This window comes from Bombus affinis, chromosome 1, assembly GCF_024516045.1.
Source record: "Bombus affinis isolate iyBomAffi1 chromosome 1, iyBomAffi1.2, whole genome shotgun sequence".
NCBI lineage: Eukaryota > Metazoa > Arthropoda > Insecta > Hymenoptera > Apidae > Bombus > Bombus affinis.
In genome coordinates, this window is record NC_066344.1 from 4,266,989 (window position 1) to 4,287,717 (window position 20,729).

Here is a 20,729-nt window from a genome sequence, read left to right on the forward strand (position 1 = left end):
AGCGTTTGTCCATTAAATTCCGCCATTTTAGATATCGCGGGAGGGGTGTTTCGCTTCGTTTCGCAACCTAAACACGTGTACGTACGCGATACATACGAGCACACCTCATAGTGTGTAGACGGAGGGGACGTAAAAGAAGTGGCGGAACAGAGAGGGTCGGGAAGAGGAAAAGAGAGGCAGCAATAAAAAAGTAAGGCGCTATCGCAACGAGGAAGTCGGTGTTTCGCGGTTGCGTGCTCGGCATGAGTTGACGTCAACCAAGATGGCTGCCGGCCGGCCCTCTCCTTCATCATCGCGGAACACGCATACACACGCACGCCATCATACGCGCGCGTAGGCGCAATGACACCGGGGAGGTTCCGGGGCAGATTAAGTGATTAGCTGGGAACGGAAGAGGGGAAAGGATGGGGGTAAACTGAACCGACAAAAATCACATGACACATTTATATGTACATAGATATCGTTCTATGAATTGTTTCGGTCGACTACAAACTTTTCATGTTTTTGATAAGAATATATATACATAGAGGTTTAACTACTCTGAAGAATTATATTTGTTATTATTATTTAGCGCGAGGATATATTGCGAATAGTTTACCAGTGTTTTCGCTAGTTGGATTTTTATAAGCGAAACTGACGAATGAAATATAAATAGGGATTTGTCTTTCGATATTCTAGCGAATACTTTGCTGCAAATTTACAACATGTTGTTCTGTGCTCATTTATTTTTTTTTCTTTTTTTATTTTTTGTACGGAAGAAAAATCGAAATATTTCAGAAACATATAAAGATTCATATATGTATGGAAGATTGAGTTGATTGGATGATTCTGAGAAGGAGGAGAAAGGAGGATTGCGATAAGCGCAATTCTGATGCAGCTGCTGAACTTGTTGTTCAGAAGAAAATATTTTCTTATCGGTGAGGGATTATGAATAGAGCTGATGTAAAAGAATTTTGCGTTGGAATCTCGTGACCTCGCGAATCAGGATGATAAAAAGAAAAATAATTATTTCTCTATAGATGCACGAGAAGTTCGTCGAGCTACTAGTATATGACGATATTTTGAATATTCTTGTTGAATTAGTGGATAGACTGTTTTACGATTAGACATTGTAATATCACGCCAAGTAGAAAAATCCTTCTTACAGCTTCCATGAAGTTAGAGTGACAGTAGTCGAAATCGGTATTGTTTCAGGCTTAACCGCTATATTATTTCCGCCTTCGTTTCTAAATTTGTTCACTGTGATTCATTAGAAAGAATGGTCATTATCCATCCCTGTACTTTTAAAACAATTATTTATCCACTATAATCAAACATTCATTCACGTATCTAATAAGTACTCTATACTCTCGTATCGCGAATTCCATATTCAGAAAAAGAAGAATTTACGAGACGCGCAAGTGTACACATTAAACTTCCCTATATAATTTTCCGATACATCGAATAACCAGTTGCAGATTGAAAAAGTAAATTAGAAAGTAGAGGCAAGAAATCGGAGCATGTTTGCACGCGATTAATGTGCATTTCGAAGAACTGCAACTACCTCATTGTCAGTCGGCAAGAAAACGACAATTTAAAGAAAAACAAGCCGTCTCGTGACAAGACTGTCATTTACTTGTGGCACTGTGCAATCGGACTCCTGGGACGAGCGGCGGAAAAAATCGCGATTCGATATTCCGAGAATCGGGCGCTTTGATAAAAAAAAAAAAATAAGAAGACGATAAACAAGGTAAATGAACGCCACTCTTCTAGGATCTAATAGAATTTTGAAGAACTTTCACTCTTAAAGAATCTAATTTTTCAAAGTCATTCTGTCTTTGTTGCGCGTTTATTGTTTGAGTAACGTAGTAACACTCGACTTGTCCACAAAACATTAATGCGATTAGCTGGAAACGGTTTCCGCCTCGACGTGAGATGGATAATCTTGAACGATAAACACGATCTACGTTCGCGTTCCGAGATAAATAAATCAATGGCTCGCGTGGAAACGCTCGTTACGTGCCACGCGAACGATATTCGCCGCGGCCTCGATCGCGCGCGATACCGATCCGTAATCACAAGTAATTGCATGGGACTCTTTTCAGTTTGCTCGTTTCTGGCCCGGCGTGCGCGTGATTGAATTTATAACGGCCTTTCAGTCGTTCAATCGTCGTTCCGCTCGCGAACTATTCGCGGAATCCGCCTACGTCGGCGTGTGTTTTCTTCGTTTCAGCCGAGAGCAGGAATTTTTTTGCGACTGGTTACAGTTGGATCATTTTCGATAAAAAATATTGCCTCAGCCGGTTTGTCACGAATATATTTTACATCTAATAGCTTTGTTTTCTTCTTTCTTTATGTAACTTGAATTCTTGAAATTCAATCGAAATATGAATATCGATGAGAAGTTATTTGCTTCGAAGCAAAGTAGTTCGTTTGATAGATCAAATTTGCTTGTGTAAATTTGCCGCGGCTCTCGACTATTTTTTTCTTTTTCTTCGAGTAACTGAAGCTTCTATGCTCTTGTGTACAGAGTCACACACTGGTGCAACAAATATAGAAATGTTCGAAGCTCTCTGCAATTGTATATTTGACGGAAACTAAATTCAACGAGTAATCGATTACGGAGAAGTGTCATCTCCACAAATTGAATATCTTTGAACATCAAGTGGCTACCAGTGTTATAATCGATTTTCGATAGTTGGTCAAATATAATTTTCTCAAATCGGACATCTTTAATGCATTTAAGAATTTCGATTTTGTATGAAGCGTTATGTTGAATATCAATGACTTGGCAAATACAGTCTCATCCAACTATATCATTGAGAACATTACTTGCATAATGTTCCGCATGTAAAAACATCAACGCAAATTTACTTTTTACTCTACATGTATAATGAACATCGACGTGGAAACATTGTACCAAGCTTGCTATTAATTTCCGTCGATCGTAATTTCCATGCAGCCGGCGAATGCTTACCGGTTAAAGAGCGACGTTAACGAAAATTTAACGGCGAGTTAACGACGCGACACGCTGAGCCAGTAACCCATAAATGCGTACACCGGGGGTTGAACAGAGCCGTCGTGGAGGGAACAAGATAGAGAATACGAGAATGAAAGCGGAAGATAGAGGTACAGAGGGAGACGAAACGAGAGAAGAGAAACGGAGAAGAGAGAAAGAGAAAGAAATTGGGATCCAGGAGGGGGAGAAATCTGTGAGCGCCACCCTTTCGTATGTAAATTCTGGAACACCTGGAGGCAAAGGTCGCATGCAAATCAGTCCTGTAGCCATCTGATCGGGGCCCAACCGCGGCTCCTCGTGCAAACACGTGTTTTTTACAGCCTCCGAAAATCGTGTCGGTGTTCGCATATTTTTCTTTTTTTCTGTTTTGTTCTTTTCCTCTCCCCTCGTCGTTTTCGTTCCACCGCTGCTCTTTATCGGGTCGCGATTTCGGGAAACACCGATCGACCAATCGGAATATATTTTCAGGCGATTCAACGCATGGTGGCGTTCTGTTTGCCGACATGCGGAACGATTTTCATGGCAAATATCAACTGGCCGGTTTACAGAGAGAGGCACAGAGTAGAGGGAAAAAAGCCACCGCAGAGGCGCGGTTTATCAAATTTTTTCCCCTCGCTTGATTCCCTCCCCGCTACCGCCACTCGACTACTACCATCACCATTAATTCGCGAACGTGTCTCCGGCAGGGAAAAAAATCTGCACCACCGGTGAAAACAACAAATCCGATCCCCGGCCCGCGAATCGACCATCGAGACGATTAATTCGCCGTGCATGCTGGCTTTTTTTTGTAAAGTCGCGTGTAGTCGAGCAACAGTCGTGAATCTGATCGATGGTATTTTAGTATTTGGAGCAGAAAAATCCATTGTGTGTACAGTACCGCTCAAAATTATGTGAACAGAAATTATTTTGGATAGAATGTAATTTAATTATGAAATTACTAAATTCAGGACGAATACAAGGTTTATTAAAGCTATCGTAAAACAATGTAAAAGATTGCGACTGTATGTGTCAAATGATATGGTATTTTGGCTATTAATTGTCCTCAGCGCGTTTTCTTAAAGGATATGTTTTATCAAGTTAGAAATGACAGGCTATGGTGATTAATATCAGCAATAATAAAATCCATGTTTCGTTAAAATCCATGTATCATTAATAAAAATCGTCTCAAATCTCCATATGCTTAAAAATGGTAGTATACGTGTGTATATTTGAGAGTAGATGTTTTGGAGAAAAAATGCAATTGTATCGCAATTTCATTACACAATATCTGATGATAGGTTTGAAAGACCTAGGTGAGAATTAATGACGGGTAATTTTTCCCGATCACAAATAACAAGCATCGATTTACATTGCAATCGATTATTGATTAATCTACAAGTGTAATTGTCTCCTCTTTAGAATGATTTATTCGAAGAATCGGTTTGGACAAATCAAAGGATTTTGATTGTTATTCACGCGACACTGCATACAATTTTTCTGCCATAGGTTTGTTGTTCCCGATGTTTTTTGATATTGTTCGAATAATAAGCAAAAAGTGAAAAGCTTGGTATATTTCATATAACATAGCCTTCGTAGTTTTATATATATTGTAATATCTTTTACATAACACGTTCTTCGTATATAGTTAATTATTTTATAACGTAAAGCTATAAATGAACTCGAAGACATGTAAAAAGTGATATTAATCAGTCAAGCAAATGGCGTTTGTTAGAAAATCACAGTTTGATGTCAGGGGATGTAATAGACTGGGTAAATTAGATTCTGATTAGATTCGAAGGGAAGAAACTATGAAATTGTATCCGTCGAAAGAGGTCCATAACTAATTAAAATCCTTCTCGAGGAAGTAATTAACCATCACGGCGCGAACCAATCAAAATTAAAATCTCCGGGAGTCTGAACAAAGAAATAACTCGTAAAGCAGACTCTGAAGTAATAATTTCCTACCCTTCTAAAATATTATAATAAACTCGTCGCTACAATTCGTATATATCTTTCATCGCCAATCGAACCAAATTATACATAATACATAAAGAATTGTCTTTCTAGACATTTAGTAATTCTCAAGTAGTATTGCGCATAAGTGTCCGAACACTTTGATCGATTTGTAATAACAGTATGCGAGTGGTACCAAAGAATACGTATTATCAGTGACGAATTAATAATTAGAAATAATTTTCAGTACCCTCTTGTTGTCAGGAGTTGTCGGACCAGTAATGTTAAATTACCCATTGTTACTATATATAGTTATTATTTAAATATGACTAATTGTATTACCTTATGAGTCTTTCTGTATCTAAAAGATTCTTTTTAATCTAACTTATAATTCGAACACTCAGAAATCTAAAGACAAAATGCTTATCACGTAACAAAATATTCCTATAAGGTCTCATAATAACAGTTTTATTATTGAACATTATTGAACGTATAGCATTTCGCTAGGCATTTCACAAAATTTCTGTAAAGTTTTAGAGCATAGATGAACGAACGTATTTTAATCGTTCTAAGATCCCAACAGTGAGCAAACCCACTTAAAGTCACTCGACTCAGTTGTTTCTGCAAAATCAATTTTCATTGATCTTGAATTATCGGTATTATATTTACGCTACTTAATATTATCCATTATTTTCATCAATGTGTGTTAACTGCATATGATTGCCCAGATAAGATCGCAGGTCTAAATTGTATTACATTAATTTGTTTTGTGAAGCATTCAAACATCTATAACAGTTTATATTCGCGGAAAGAAACGGCGGATAATACACATATACACTGGGTGGTCCTACGAAAAGGAATCTATCCAATTACCCCCTTTTAATTGCCCGTTTCTCGGATATTCCATGACTGCCTGGAGGCGCGTCCATTTCATATTCAGGCATTTCGAATGCAAATACACGTGGTAGACATATTAATTCCCCGTGTCTTTACACCACCTATAGAACCTGAGCGCGAATTTTTCGTTTCATTCTTATTTCCCCTCCCCCTTACATTTCTCGCTCGTTTTCTCTACGATTTTTTCTTCCTTTCTTTCTTTCATGTACCAACGTGGCTCGCGGCGATGCCAAGCCAAGCTGAGAAAGTAAAAAGAAGCTGAAAAGCGAGGTGGACGTGCACCACGTCGTCCACCGCACCGGTCGGCTTGCCAACGCTTTCTAATTATTCTCTTCGTTAACGACCCCGGCCCCTTAATTGGCCAACGTGACGATACAAATCGTAGTTTCTTCCATACATATGTATGCGCGATGTAAATCCGAGTAAACGCCGCGATATGAGCGAGCCGCATGGGATAGAGACGTCACCGCGGCCCTGAAATACGCCCGCAAGAACTGCTTAATTATGCGCGAAACGTCGTCGATTTTGCTCCTCCTGTTGCCCGGCACGATCGTAGAAATACGTGCTGCCCGTCCCTTTTAACCCCTTTAACGCGGGAGGTCGTTTTTTTGTACCTTTGTGTTGCGCTTTGCCAGTATTTTTTCGCTGAGAGATTATACCTTCATATTCATCGACGTAGGTACTTCGAGTTTTTGTTCAATGTATAGTCAATAAGCTTCGGTGGTTCGAATGGAGATTATAATTTAACTTCGCGAAGAATTTCCTTCTGGGTAATAAGTCGCTGACTTGTAGTAATTATTTCATTTACGAAATATTCGTTTTTTTTTCTTCGCTTCTTATTTACGCGTAAGCATAATGAATAAACTGCTGATGTTCATGCGAACGTGGAATATTGAAACGTGTAAAATTATATAGAATATATATAGTATACAAGAATGTACAAAATATTCATTTAACGTTTGTAATGTACTCGGTACGATGCACAGAGGATGAAATAATTTACGTGGTAATGGAGCTATAGTGAATGTACGTTATCCGAAGCTCATCGTAAGATAGGAAATTAGTGTTTCATAAATTTAAAATAATGCGTGTTTTTCCTCTTAAAATGAAATGCCCTTATATGGGTTTGATATCATCGTTTTTTAATTGACATAGAATTTATAGAAATATATATGTCGAAATATGTTTGTAGAAATTTTTTAACATGAATTTTGATTACATACAAGCTGCACCGGTTTCGCAGCTTTGATGATTCTTTTATACTCCTCAAATTTCTCGACTTTTTCACTCGAACTTTAAATATTTTACGTAGTTTCACTATTTAAATGTTTCTTTTCAATCCATCTGGAATCTTTATTTTTCATGATTTTAATTCCCGAGGTTCGTCTCGCTAGGTACATGGCAACCGTATTTTCCCCCGTGACGCGAAACCAACTTCTCGTTTTTTCCTTCCAAGAAGGCTACGGGTGACAGACACGGGTCTGATAGGCAGGAATTAGCTTGAAACGCGGCCCGAAGTTCGGCAAGTTCGGCCCTCCTTGGCAATTATTGATCTGATAATACTCGCGGGCCAACCGGTGCACACGATCCGTCTATTTAAGTTCGTTACGTGCACGAAATGCACTTTCGAGTTTCCCAACTCTTTCGGCCGAGTGCGCTCGTTGTCAGCTTAAATAATTGAAACGTCCGTCCGACTATGTTACGAAAATTTACGTTCTTCGTTTATATCGAGGCAGATCTAAAATAATAATTTTCATGAATATTTTAGGAAATGTTATATCCTGTCATAATGCAGATGTATCTTTATCTCTTCATTATCGAAGAAGGTTATTGATATTTATGGCGGAATAATGGATTTGTAGAGAAACTATTTGGTATAAGAAATATTTTTCTAATCTTTTTCAACATTTTTTCTTTGAAATTTTAATTATAATAGTAAGGACAAAAATAATATTCACAGAAAAGTGGTGGATCTATAGAGAATAAACTATTTTATACAAGAGACAGTGTTCTTGCCTTTTCTTGATATTGGTCGACATATTTCGAATCTTTATATATAGGATCAATCACGAGCAAAATTAAATTTTGTATACTTTTCTTAAAAATCCAAGTACAGTATTAATAATACTTAGAATTTCGCGATTTTCTTACAATTTTAAGAAAAATTACCGATTAACAAATAATTGACATCTTTCGTAACAAATAGTAACCACGTCGTTGAACGAAATTTGTCAAAGCACTAAACTAGAATTCTCGACGTTCCTGACTATAACTCCAAACATGCCGTTCCGACTATCCTATGGAAGTTCCCAACAAAAGAAAAGAATCAAAACATGGATATCAAAACAGAAAATTACCGCGAAACTTCGTAGCGGGAGCTCTTTCACGCAGCGTGTCCAATGTGCAAGGTATCGAACGGGACACGCGTACACGGCCTCATAAATCGGTACTGCTTACAATTATGCTACGAGTCCAATAAATTAGTTTTTTTCACCGATGGCACTTTTGCAAAGGCGCTTGCGTGAAACGCCTGGTAATATTATCATTCCTGTTCGTTTACTCTGTAGTCGGCCTGCGTTCGCCCGCCGGCGTTTATCGGCGTTGCGTGCACGATGGCATATGACGCTGAGGAATTTTTTAATGGTGTCCCATTGCGCCAGAGGTTCGTTAAATTTCATGGAGAAATATGGCTCGGTTTCTGTCGTTGGCGCGGGCCGAACGCCGCGCCGGCTCGTAAACACGCTGCTCGAACCTTAAATTTTTCCTAATAAGGACACGCTATCTGGCCCATTATCGGGGACCCCGTTCACCATTGTCCCGTTAAGACACACGCCGTAATCGGGACCTGTTCCAGATAACGCGTAATTAATTATGGGGCGCGAGAAGATTAGCCGTGGTCAGCCACCGAGCCTGTTTTTTAGGGACTTCTCTCTGTTAGGGAAGCTTGTTTTTCGTCCCGTTTCGTCTCTTATCTTTCTTTTTAGAAATCGTGGCTATTCCCTGGGTGTGTTTAGGAAACGAAAGTATCTGTAGTTTTAATCTCTAATTATTGGAGAAATGTACTGTTAATAAAGAATTCTACCAAGGAAAAATGACATACCTATATCTTTTCGTAAAAAGAGATAAATAGGGGGAAATGTTAATATGTGATATCTATGCTTATTTAGAGAATTTTGTTCGGAGTTTTTAAAGATTTATAAGTGCGTACGGTAGTGTTCAAAACATGTAGATTTTTTATTTTTAGATTATTCCAATATGTATGCTTAGGTATCTAGAGAATTTATCTTAAATTAAAAATTTTATCACCTATACGTTTTTCCTTTGGATTTCTAAATTCCAAACAAACCGATTTCAATTAAATTCGAAGTTAGATTCAATTCAAGTATCTTTGCTTTCTTTTAATATTCTCATTGGCAGTTTATTTTCTCAATTTTTCTCCTGTAGCAGCATAATTTATGTTGTTGATCGTAATTTCGTGAATGAAGTAATGAGAAGTATACAAATTTTTCTATTAAAGTTTATCTTCGCTCATAGTTTACTTGGAATTAAGTTAATCAAAAAATTTGTTCGCTTATACCATTTCTTTTTTAAATCTCTCAATTAATGCACTCAAATATAAGAAAGAGAAGTAAAATAACTATAGTCGGACAAGGGAAGATTTATTTTCAAGAGTAAGGTGTTCTTAAGCCAAGTTAACGATCGTTGAAGACTAGTTGGCATAATGGGTAAATGTAGATACTTCATTTTATATTCTCTGGGTGACGTTTGAAGGAAAAGTAAATTGATACTTTACCCTAGCATCGAGTAAAGGTTAAAGACTATACATGAACATAATGGTGTACGTCTAAATCTATTTATTATAGACACAGAGAACGATGATAAACAGTGAGATACTATCGAAGGAGAAAACTTTGTGTAGCGTGTTGTTCCAGCTTTTTTATGACTGTGATTATCGCTTAATGGATTAGGACAAGTTTATCTTTACGGTTTAGAGCTAGAAATAGAAGAAGAATTGCGCTATGCTGTTGCAAAATAGGATATCTATATTCTATTTCTGTTTTTAGTTAGCTATAAAAATAACACGGCTAACTATGAAGATAAATATGATACCATGAAAACTAACATTGTATATTAACTTTAGAATGATTTCGAACTAACCAAAGTAACCAACCTAACACATAAAGATTCGAAAATCCAAGAAAATTTTTCACATCCTAATCCAACGAATAAAATTATGTTCAAATAATAGAGAAGCTTCGTTCAGTCAGAATCTTATAAAATATAACAATAAGCAGATGCTACAATAACTCCTATCGAATAGAATCTACTCCATTCTTTATTTCGATTGTGGCAAGACAAACTCGAAATATATGTATAGCTTTGAAAACATCAGATTAACATTCTTCAGTGATATTTCACGTCGTTAAGATGCGAGAAAACGTGTCCGAAGTACGTAGATCATTGAAATCATTGACCCCAATTTTATAAGAATGACATAGAACGTAAATCGTCATTTTTATTATGACACCATGTTTTTTTTACGCTTGCTTCTCGTCGTTCGAGGAAAGAATCTACCGTCGACGATTTCTCAACCCTAATCTCAAAGAATTTTAAACGCCTTTGAACAATCGTATTTCTCAAGGCCATGAATTCCGATGGAATATTCTTCTCCCCTTCTTCTCGTTCTTCCCCGTTCTCCGTACGTACTATTGTTTCACACCGCTTAAAGAGAGAATCAAAGAAGAATCGTCTATTCTTCCCGCGTTTGATCGTCGCGCACGAACCGCAAAAGGGTTTTCTTCGTCCGCGAGCAACCGAGCTGGCTAATGATCCAACGATTTATAAGCGATCAAAGGCCGATTCGAGCATGAAACCAGGGGCTGTACTTTTTTAATTAACGCACCTTTAATTAGCGGTAAAAATCGTCTTGCTAGCTATCTCAAATTGGACTGTACCTCTTAAATCAGTTACTCAGACTAACAGGTAAAGGAAAAAGCGAGGAGAGAGTGGGGAAGAAGAAAAAGAAGAGGAGGAAGACGCTACAAAGTAGAGCGTCGATGAAAATACATCATGAGGGCAGGGCCGTGTGTACTTCTTTCCCTTTCCTTCCCCATCTCCCGCGTATTCATTTTTTATCTCTCTTCTTCTTTTTCCCTTTCTCGTTCCCTCTTTCCTCTTACAACCACCTCTTTTCAAATTGACGCCGTGCACGCGAACGAAGTGAAACCGTTCTCTCTAGGTAGCCACGACGACGAGGACGGCTCGTGTGAGCGGCCAAGCAACGTCCATAATTAATGATAATTGTTCAACTAGCTTGATGGCTTTAATTAAAGGCAGTTCTGCAATTCCGCGCGCGGCGAGCTTACTCCTATTTTCCCTGTCTCTCTTCCTTTCTCTCTCTCTCTCTCTCTCTCTCTCTCTCTCCTCTCCTCACACAGTCCTTCTCCCTGTACACGTTGTTCGTGTATCTCTTTCCTTCTTTTCCATCGTTCTCCTGTGTTCTGTCTATCTAACCTCTGGTTCTCTTTTTTTTTTTCGCTTGCCGCGGTTTTCCGGCGCAGCGGTTAACGTTTCAACGAGCCAGCCTATCTCGTAGCCGGATCGAGATTCCCCCGGTTTTGAACTTGACGAATCGAAAACAAAAGGCGATCCATTATTGTCTTCGTGGCAGCATAATGAATCAAGAGCGGTGGAATTTTCATGGTTTCGGCGTGTAATTAGCCGCGGAACGCGAGAATTACCCCGTTAACGATTTCCACGGAACCCTCGTTAGACGAGGGAACACTCGTTACCCGAATGCCCTGTTATTTCGAGCCGGTGTATTTTTATTCCTTGTTGGTTTACTTGCTCCTTTCTTTGCGTTTTACATCGGTGATTCTATTTTTTATTAGGTCTTTTTTTATTAGGTTTCCCTTATTTCTTCTTTTAACGTCGCGGAACAATCAGATCGAAGACTCGTTAAAAAAAAATCACTGGATAGACCAATTAGATTTTTCGTTAGATCTTGTTACGATTTCTACTGGATTCTATTATGATTTCTAGTGGATTTTTTAAGAAATGAGTTTGATATCGAGATGTATAATTCGTTGAAGCTAATTGTCTTAATACTTGTACATATAATTGCACACTATTCGATTTAATGATTGTATCGTGTGCTTACTTTTAATGGTAAGTTAATTAGAGAAGATCGTCTGACGTTTATTAAAAATCTAATCAGAAAGGGAAAACGTTCGTCGCTAGCTCCGATTAATACGTCTTCCATACCTATTTATGATTAGTACTCTGTTTGAAATCGTTCCAAAAATACTTCTCGCGTAAATACACCTTCAACAGCGTTCGCGCGATTGATTTTAGTTATATCTATTAGATGCTGTATTTTCATGCTCGCTATAAACAATCCTATAAATCAGATTCGAACTTTGACCTATTTAATCCAACATATCCTTGATTTATTACTTGCCTACAGAATTCGTAAAAATAGTTTCCACAATTTCTCGCCATATTTTTAGAACGATACCGGGATTCTCATAAATAATACCCCGATACAAAATCCAATAGCCACCACCCCTCCAAGGTGAATCATATCTCAAGAGAAGCTTTTACCCTCTAAATTTTCGCTAAGCCGAAATTGCAAAGCATCGGACACCCCGAGCACTGGATGATCGAGGCGATTAAATAAAAAAGAAGCGGCTAACCAGTGGACTCATTCGAGCCGGTGGTCCCTCGTAACAGAGACAGAGGTCGAGAAGGCGAAAGAGAAGGTAAGGAGAAAGAGAAAGAGAAAGAGAGAGAGAGAGTGGTCCTTGTCTAAAAGTCGAAGTTATCGTCTGCCTTTTTTACCCGGAGCCCCCCGTGCGGCGCTCCTCGGATTCCACCGTGGAAGAACCCTTTTGCGCGCACGAGAAAAACGCCGCCTCGGCCCTGCCATGTGTTTCGAATGAATTTACATGACGTCCCAGCGTGTAGCTATGTCACTTTTTGCGCGTGTGCGTGCGTACGTACGTGCACGACGGCCAGCATGTGGGCAGAGATTCCCTGCAGCGGCAGATGTTGGACCATCTTCCCGTGTGCCCCTTCGAGATACGAAACTCGCCATGATTATACCCTATCTGCCCGGCGAAGGGCAGGGCCGTATCGTCTTGCTGGATTCTTCGGCGCCTCGCTCCTCTCGGTGACGTAACAGACCCTTCCCAACCACCCCTCGAAGCGCGAAAACATCTTCCCTTTTCTTTACACTTCCTTTTATTTTTTATTTTTTTTGTTTCTTTTTTTAGTATCCTCTCTGTTGCCTGTCTTTCGTTCATTTTAGAGTATTCTTATAGGACATTCTTCTTTTTAAATGGTACCAGTGGTGCCGCCAGGGGGCTGAATGGATGAGAATTTCTGGGGATCACGAGAAGAGGTAATGGATTCGAGATATAGAATACCTGCTTCGATAATTAATTCGTGCGTTCGAAGGATGAGGAACGGTTGTTTATGCAAATTCATATTTTCATAAACATAATAAACCTGTTATCCCGGGAAGAGTTAATCTGTCTCACTCTGGTTCCTAACTCTCTCATAATTAGGTATAGTAGGTTCTTTATTCGGATTACTTTTAACGCACCGATTCATTTACGTCTGCTGAAAATAAATTCTACCATGTTTTACATCTTTGAAATTGATTTGTCTCTGTTGACTTTTAATTTCAAAAATATACATGTTTTTGGTATATACAGAGTCAAGGTCTTTTTATATCTTCGCATCGTCTTTCATTTTCTCCGTTCAATTAAGACTATGCAGTCATTAAATCGTAGTAGCCTGTATAATAGAACATTACTCGAAAGGTAAAAAACATAGACAACTGGAAATATTTCAATGTATCTTAGAAAATGAAAAGATATTATATTTATAGCTCTTGTATGTCTGCTTTTCGTTCTTTCTTGTTATTGTTACACGTTGGACGTTTGGTGGAAGAGTTTAGAGAGAAAAGTATGGGTTGGTCATTAGGGACCTCCCGTGTGACGACGGTGAGAACGGTGTCTAGGGGGTAGTTGGAACGGAAGTGTAGATACTTTTATTGCCCGCGGGAGGTGGAGCAATGATTTTTGTAGAATCCGTTGATGCAGTGTAAATGGAGATAAGTGGACTTTTTTCGAGATAGCCGGGTGTCTGTGCGTCCTGTTTTTTGGTAGTTTGTTCAAAGGGGAGATTTTTAGAGCGGGGCGTGGCCGCCAGACCGTGGTTTGTTTGGAAGTATTCCCTGATAAGTGGAACGAGATAATTCGACGAGATTTCAGTCCGCGTATATCATTTCTCTGACAGTGACGAATTTATGGGGAAACTTTTTAACCGTAGACCGCTCACGGTTTTGTAGATACCAGGTATTTTTTCAAATTTTACGCAATCCGGCCGTTAGAAAGCACTCCTTTAAAATTCGTCGATCAAACGTATGATTTTTCTACTTTACTCTTAGAACTTGAAATATTATATCGATTATTTATATATATATATATCATATTAAGCATGTGCGACTGAAAATTCAAATTGAACGAAACGTTTAAAGAAAATATAAATCACGGACCACTTCACTGTGACCATAGACATTTTCAAAGAAAAATTCATTACCGATTCCATCACCGTGAATTCGTGCACTGCGATCGAAATCGACACTTCCGATTTTCCGTCAATTTGACGGAAGGGGATCCTTACCAAATACCGCCACTAAGCAACAAGCACACTTCCAACCGAGCGTAGCACACCTGAAACAAACAGAGAAAAGTCGTCGATCAACATGACTGCACGAAACGAATACGTTACTGTCGAGAAGGGATAACAGGTAGGGGTATCGAAAAAAAAAAAAGAAAAAAGAGAAATTTACTGTACAACGCCTATTTTCGCGTGAAACGGTGTTCGAACAAGCTGTAACGAGTTTCTCGGATTACAAGTGTACTCGATACTGGCTCACCGAAAAATGGCAAGGATGGAAGGAAAAAAAAGAACAGCCTGTAAATGTGCAAAAAGTTGGTCAATCGAATGACGGTCCAACGATATCGCCGCGATTTTTCGGTATTTTTCGACCGTATTTTTGACGGAATGATTTATTTCCCTTTTTCTCCCCTTTTATTTCTTCTCTTTCTTTTTTCTTTTTTTTTTTTCATCGCTGCTGACTGTTTGGCCCACGTCGGACAAGCGATAATTCGAACCTTCGTTTCGAGATACAGGAAATGAGTGCATGGATTTACCCATGCGCTGCCGCTTAATAATAATTATTATTATTACGAGCCGGGGTATCAATCATATGGATATCGTGACCCACTATTGCAAATCACGGGGACACGGTGGCATGTCCAGTGAGAACGCGGCGAATTTGAAAAGAGAGAAGAAAACAAGCGTCACCGAATATCACTTTCGTCTCTTGACGTAAATGCATATGAAGAAACGATAATGTCGCGGAGAAATTACATGCTCGAGGTCTCTTTCGCCCTGTTATGGAAAAATCGTTATTATGTAAATTGAACGGCCAGAAAAATTGGCAATCGTACTGATTGCGTTTCATTTCCAGTGGGACGTATGATATTTCCGAACGAATTAACGTTTTCGCAAAATGTACATACGTGATATTTAAAAGCGGGTATTCGAGTGTCGCATTTACGTTTGATAATTTTGAACAATATAACTGAAAATATGGTAGTTTATGAACGTTAATTCGGACTTTAATTTGAAATCGAATCTTCTGCTCAATAATAATAACGTACTAATTTGGTAATATTTTCCCAAATCGTAAAATATGAATAATATTGACATATTCTTATTATATTTTCTTTTGCAGCGTCGAAAGAGAATATCGTTTCTCTCAGCTGTTTACGAAGACTTCGATTTTAGAATATTCATTATCTAACAGTATTAGAACCTGACGAATCTAGAATTAAAGCAACCTGAGACTTCGCACCATCGAATGCACCAAGTTAATCATATTTAAAATAAGATTCTTTCCAAACCGATTGGAATGGAGATATTTATATTATTAGCTGCTTATTAGACTGTAGATTTTTATCCAAATTTATATTTTTACAAACAAAACTAAAGAAATAAAATCTGAATAGAGATTCAGATTTCCAGAGATTCGTTGTACCCTCAACGCATCATAACGAATACCTCATATATTTTGTATATTTTTGCATATTATGAGCATCCTGTACACTTCCAAACACTTAAATTCCGCATAAATACATAAAGATTCCCTAATTACCGTTAAAAATTTCAGATCAAAAATATCAGCGATATCTGAATATCATTTCGAGCTTCAGAAGCAAAATTCGTCTCGCGATTCAGTCTTCACGCGCATCATCACCGTCCGTAAGATCAAGACAATGTATGTTCGTCTTGTTCGCGCGCAAGATGCGAGCAACTGTTGGATAACAGAGGCACGAAATGAATTCAAATTAGCAACAGCGTCGGGTCCGGCAGGCACGATTGTATCTTTCGCATCGCGGCTGCAACAACCAGCAACAACAACTTTTTTGTCGCAAATCGATCCCAGCCGAAAAGCCAATTTCATGCTCCGTTCAAGACGCGCTTCGGCTTCGCTCTTAGCGCATTACGTATTCCGGCCTGCCCCGCCTTCTCATATTATTGCTCGACTCTCTCTGCTTTTTCTTCTCCTGTTTTTTTCTTCCTCCTTCTTTTTTTTTCATTCCCAACTTTTTCTTGTTCTTCTTCCTCCTTCTTGTACCCTCTACCTTGTGCTCGTTTTCTTCATCATCTTCTCTCTTTTCTGCCTGGTCCTTTTTCTTTTTCTCTTCGTCTTCTTCTTCGGGGTTAGGTTATCAGGCTCCACGGTAAACCGAGCGTTCATTATAATCGCATCAAGACGAGGATGATGTCGACGGGGGAGGGCAACAGGCCCCAGGAAAGGGCACTGGCCAGCGGATTCTTCGACGTAATTTTGTTCTACGACGTGCAACGACCCGGCTAATTTCGATCGAGCTGCCTCCAGATCTCGAGAATCGCGCGGATTTCTGCCTCCGTTCTCTTTCGATCGCGCGTGAATTACGCGGATGTTGCCGTGGTCAATCAAATTATCGATCGAGCTGGGTTTGAAATATTAAAAATATTATTATAGAATATATTATAATAGATGGATAATTGATTTAAGCTACTTGAATTTTGCTCTTGAATTTTATTTCTGTGCTGAAATATCTTTCTTTACACACTTTCTGATAATCACTGTTATGGTGTTGATCTGTTTGATCTTTGAATATTTGTTCCCTATCTACATATATCTACATATATCTACATATATAAATATGATATATATAATATATAGCAAAATGTATTGCCATGTTGTTTAATACATAATTTAAATTTATAGTCTGCTGAGTCTGTGAAAATTGTTGTAATAAGAAAAAAATATTCGCAATCTAATTCAATGGCGAATAATACTATCATTAAAAATGTAGCTTCCTTCGTGGTTTGGGAACTTTTTATCTCTTCATAATATTTGAAATTATTGTCTTAATGGGTTTTAATTAAAGTCTTCGTATATTTGTGATAATTCAATGTTCAGTAATATCCAGCAATAATCAGTAATGTTTGTGAAAAATGAGATGTAAATGATTCCCTTGTGTCTCCAAATTTCAAAAAGCTATATGAAATTGTTTCTTTTGTATTACTGATAATTCAGCGGCAAATGTTCAATAAATTAATTGAAACATTTAATGGATTCTCCGTTATTTTGATGTTTTTACTGCAGGTAATTAAAATTGCTTTCTCCTCTTTTCAATTTTACGATGCTTCGTGACATTAATTAATTTTTAAACACTTTAATGGCATCACTGCTATTTTGCTGTTGCAAAGCGCCGCTGTCATTAAACGCTTTACATCGTGGAAAATTTATAAAATGGCATTAAATTCTCCTTATCGTTGCTAATTATTAAACGTTAACGCTGTTAAATCGTAATTTCGTAGCTATCTATTTTCAAAAAAAAAAAAAAAGAGAAAAATACGAATTATTGCTTAAAATATCAATGATCTGTATTTATATGTTTTTTCTTTTTGTAGAATTATCAAAATAATTAAAATGTCCAATTTACAATCTTCCTAGAAAATTTATAGATTTTCAGTACGTACCGAATTTTTCGGAATTCGAAGGATTTATCATCATTATTTATTTATCCGTATATTTTTTCACATATAATTCATTGAAATTTCTAAAACATAAATTTTCTATCCTAATCGTTAAATCAACCAACTCGAGAATATTATAAGATTAGCTACAAAACATTTTTAATAAAAAGTCCAACCAACCAAAATACTTCAAAATCATTAAAACTTCCATTAAAAGTCAAAAGCATCAACAACTCCATAAAATGATTTAAACGAACAAACGCACGTTTACTTTCAGTTTTTGAATAATAAACATGAAATAATGGCTGCACGAAAGGGTTCAAGTTATGCAACTGTTTGTTCCACACCGAAAGGCAGTTTTTCTAAATTCCGGCCGTATCAACCCTTTACCTGCTCCCCCTAGAATAAATATTGTCAGGATGGATCCACCTCGTATTATATTATAATAACGCGGGCATACTAATAGAACGTGCGAAGGTTTGTCAGAAAACGAAGGTTTCCAAGTAGGTACACAGATGGTCCAGCAGCTTCGCCCTTAACCCTTCGACGCGGAAATTTCCTTGTGTCGAAGAATGATGGGTCGAGAGGGGGGAGGGGCACCTATTAATATTCCTTAGACGACAAGCATCCCGTGAGAAAACTCCCCAAGGGTGTTTTTCTTTCACCTATTAGCATAAGGCGATGATCCTTTCGTTTCTCACGAACCCTGCCCCGTTTATCGTCTCGATTAATGAATTCTGGATACCTTCAACTCAATATTTCCTTCTATTCAATCAGCTTGAACTAATATATTCCTTGTTTCACAGTTTATCTTATTTCAGAATCTCTTTTGACAATTTACAGAGCGTAAGAGTATAAGAGGCGTGTACAAGGTTTTACATGATACGCGGGGAAATTTAATTTTAGCCGTTTTCAAAAATAGAAAGTTCGAATTTTTATCGAGTCCGTATTAAAAAAAAAAAAAAAGTTTATCGCGTGGATTTCTATCTATATGAACTTCCATACGTGAGAACTTTGAATTTGAAAAATTTGATACAAAGTTTTTGTGTCTATGCATTCGTAGAATTGAGCTGTTTTAATGACAAATTAGTAATAATCTGAACTGGAAAACTTAAGTATGAAATACTTTCTATATAGAACTTTATCTATATACATATATTCCTAAATTTTGATGACAAAACTAACGGAGATTCGTACGGAAAAATCGATGTAAAAATTGCTATATAAAAAATACCATATGAATTTTAACATTTATAGATTCGTAAATCTAACCATGTAATGCCAAAACTAACAGTGATTTGAACTGGGAAATATATAACCCACGTGTCAGATAGTTAACGGTTCTTTAAGCGGTGTTCCTATCCCTATGCAGAAGGTAGAACGAATTTTCATAAAATTCCCATAAATAACCGTGCTTATTTATGCACAATATTTATACGCCATGCATGACCTGAAACGGTAGCCCTACTAAAATTTTAAGCATAGGTATCGACCTACGTCGCTTCGAAAGGGCTGCATGTGAAGAATAGACGATGCTACCGCGACACACCTGTAAACTATCGGATTCTTTCACCTCCGGCATTCACGCTCGAAAAAGGTTACTTTCAAGATATATCGTCATCATATTCTGTTTCAAAAACGGTCGCATTCTCGATGCAAAGTTTGACATTTGTCGGAAGATAATGAAATCGAAATCGATACTTTCACGATGATGAATATGTAACGATAACGTATTGAACATTTCATATCTTCTATATGGAATGTTCTAATAAAATTGTTTCTTTTCTATGAAACATGCATATATTCCAAGATTTGTTGTGCAGTTAAAGCAAGTATTTATTGGATTTTAAATATCCACTCTTCGATATTAATATATAATACAATTTACATCGAAGTATACGACGATTGTTCTGTTTCTCGGACTTGATCTCATTACGTAAAATGTCAAAGTTACATCATGAAGTATTTGAAAGAAGTGAAATCTTCTATTTAACATACGAGAATCTTCCGAAAAGAAGTCGTAGGAATTCTAAAGAATTTCATTCAAAAGTCATGAAAATAGAATCTCTTATTATCGGTGACATTGCATATCTTAATTTTTCAACAAAATAAACGAATTAACATTAAAAATATACTTCTGAAAATGTATTAAGTCTTCAAAAGAAAAAGATCACGAAACCACATACGCGTGTTCTTGAAAAAGAAAAGGAAACCACGATCACAAATGATCAGACGTTCCAGCATTCATTCGCAAACATACACCACGGACTACCGAGTCCATCCGTGTCTTTATCCTCTTCATAAACGCAAAAATCACTTTTCTGCCGGCCTGCCCACGCAATAACGATCCCATTAGCCCCCCAAATCGTTCTCTAAATCGTCACTAAATTATCCAATAAAGTGCAGCGCCGTTACTCTCGTCCAATACCCGTCACCGGTCATGCACGACACAACTTTTCTCGCACGGAACAATTCCGTCGACGATTATCCCTCTTTTGCCTTTCTATACTTTTCTCTCTGTCTTTGTCCAACCAAAATTTTCCAACTCTTAACGAGAGCAGAAGAGTGGGAAAAATGCGAAGTGAAGGAGAAGGAGAGAAGAGTAGAAAGTTGGCGTTGAAATCCGTGGAGATGAAAAGAAGCAAGTAGACAAGGGGTTGAAACGCGAGGCGAGTAGGAGAGGGTGAACGCAGAGGAAAAGTCACGTAGAACTTTTTTTCCGGGTGGTGAATTTTTCGAGGCGTAGGGTGTCGAGAGGGAAAAGGAAGAGAAAAAGAGAGTCAGTCCCCATCGT

General features: G+C 37.9%; 1 protein-coding gene and 1 long non-coding RNA gene across 2 annotated transcripts in view; one reads left to right on the top strand and one right to left on the bottom strand.

The window, feature by feature from the left end:
* Positions 1 to 20,729, top strand: part of LOC126920134 (UPF0489 protein C5orf22 homolog) — a 420,270-nt gene that overhangs the window by 166,423 nt on the left and 233,118 nt on the right. The gene's annotated exons all lie outside the window — the stretch shown is intronic.
* The window catches only part of LOC126920138 (uncharacterized), a 30,463-nt gene continuing 10,455 nt past the window's right edge, over positions 722 to 20,729 (bottom strand). The window contains exon 2 of the long non-coding RNA XR_007711895.1: positions 722 to 14,568. This is a non-coding gene — a long non-coding RNA (uncharacterized LOC126920138). The remainder of the gene's footprint in view (positions 14,569 to 20,729) is intronic.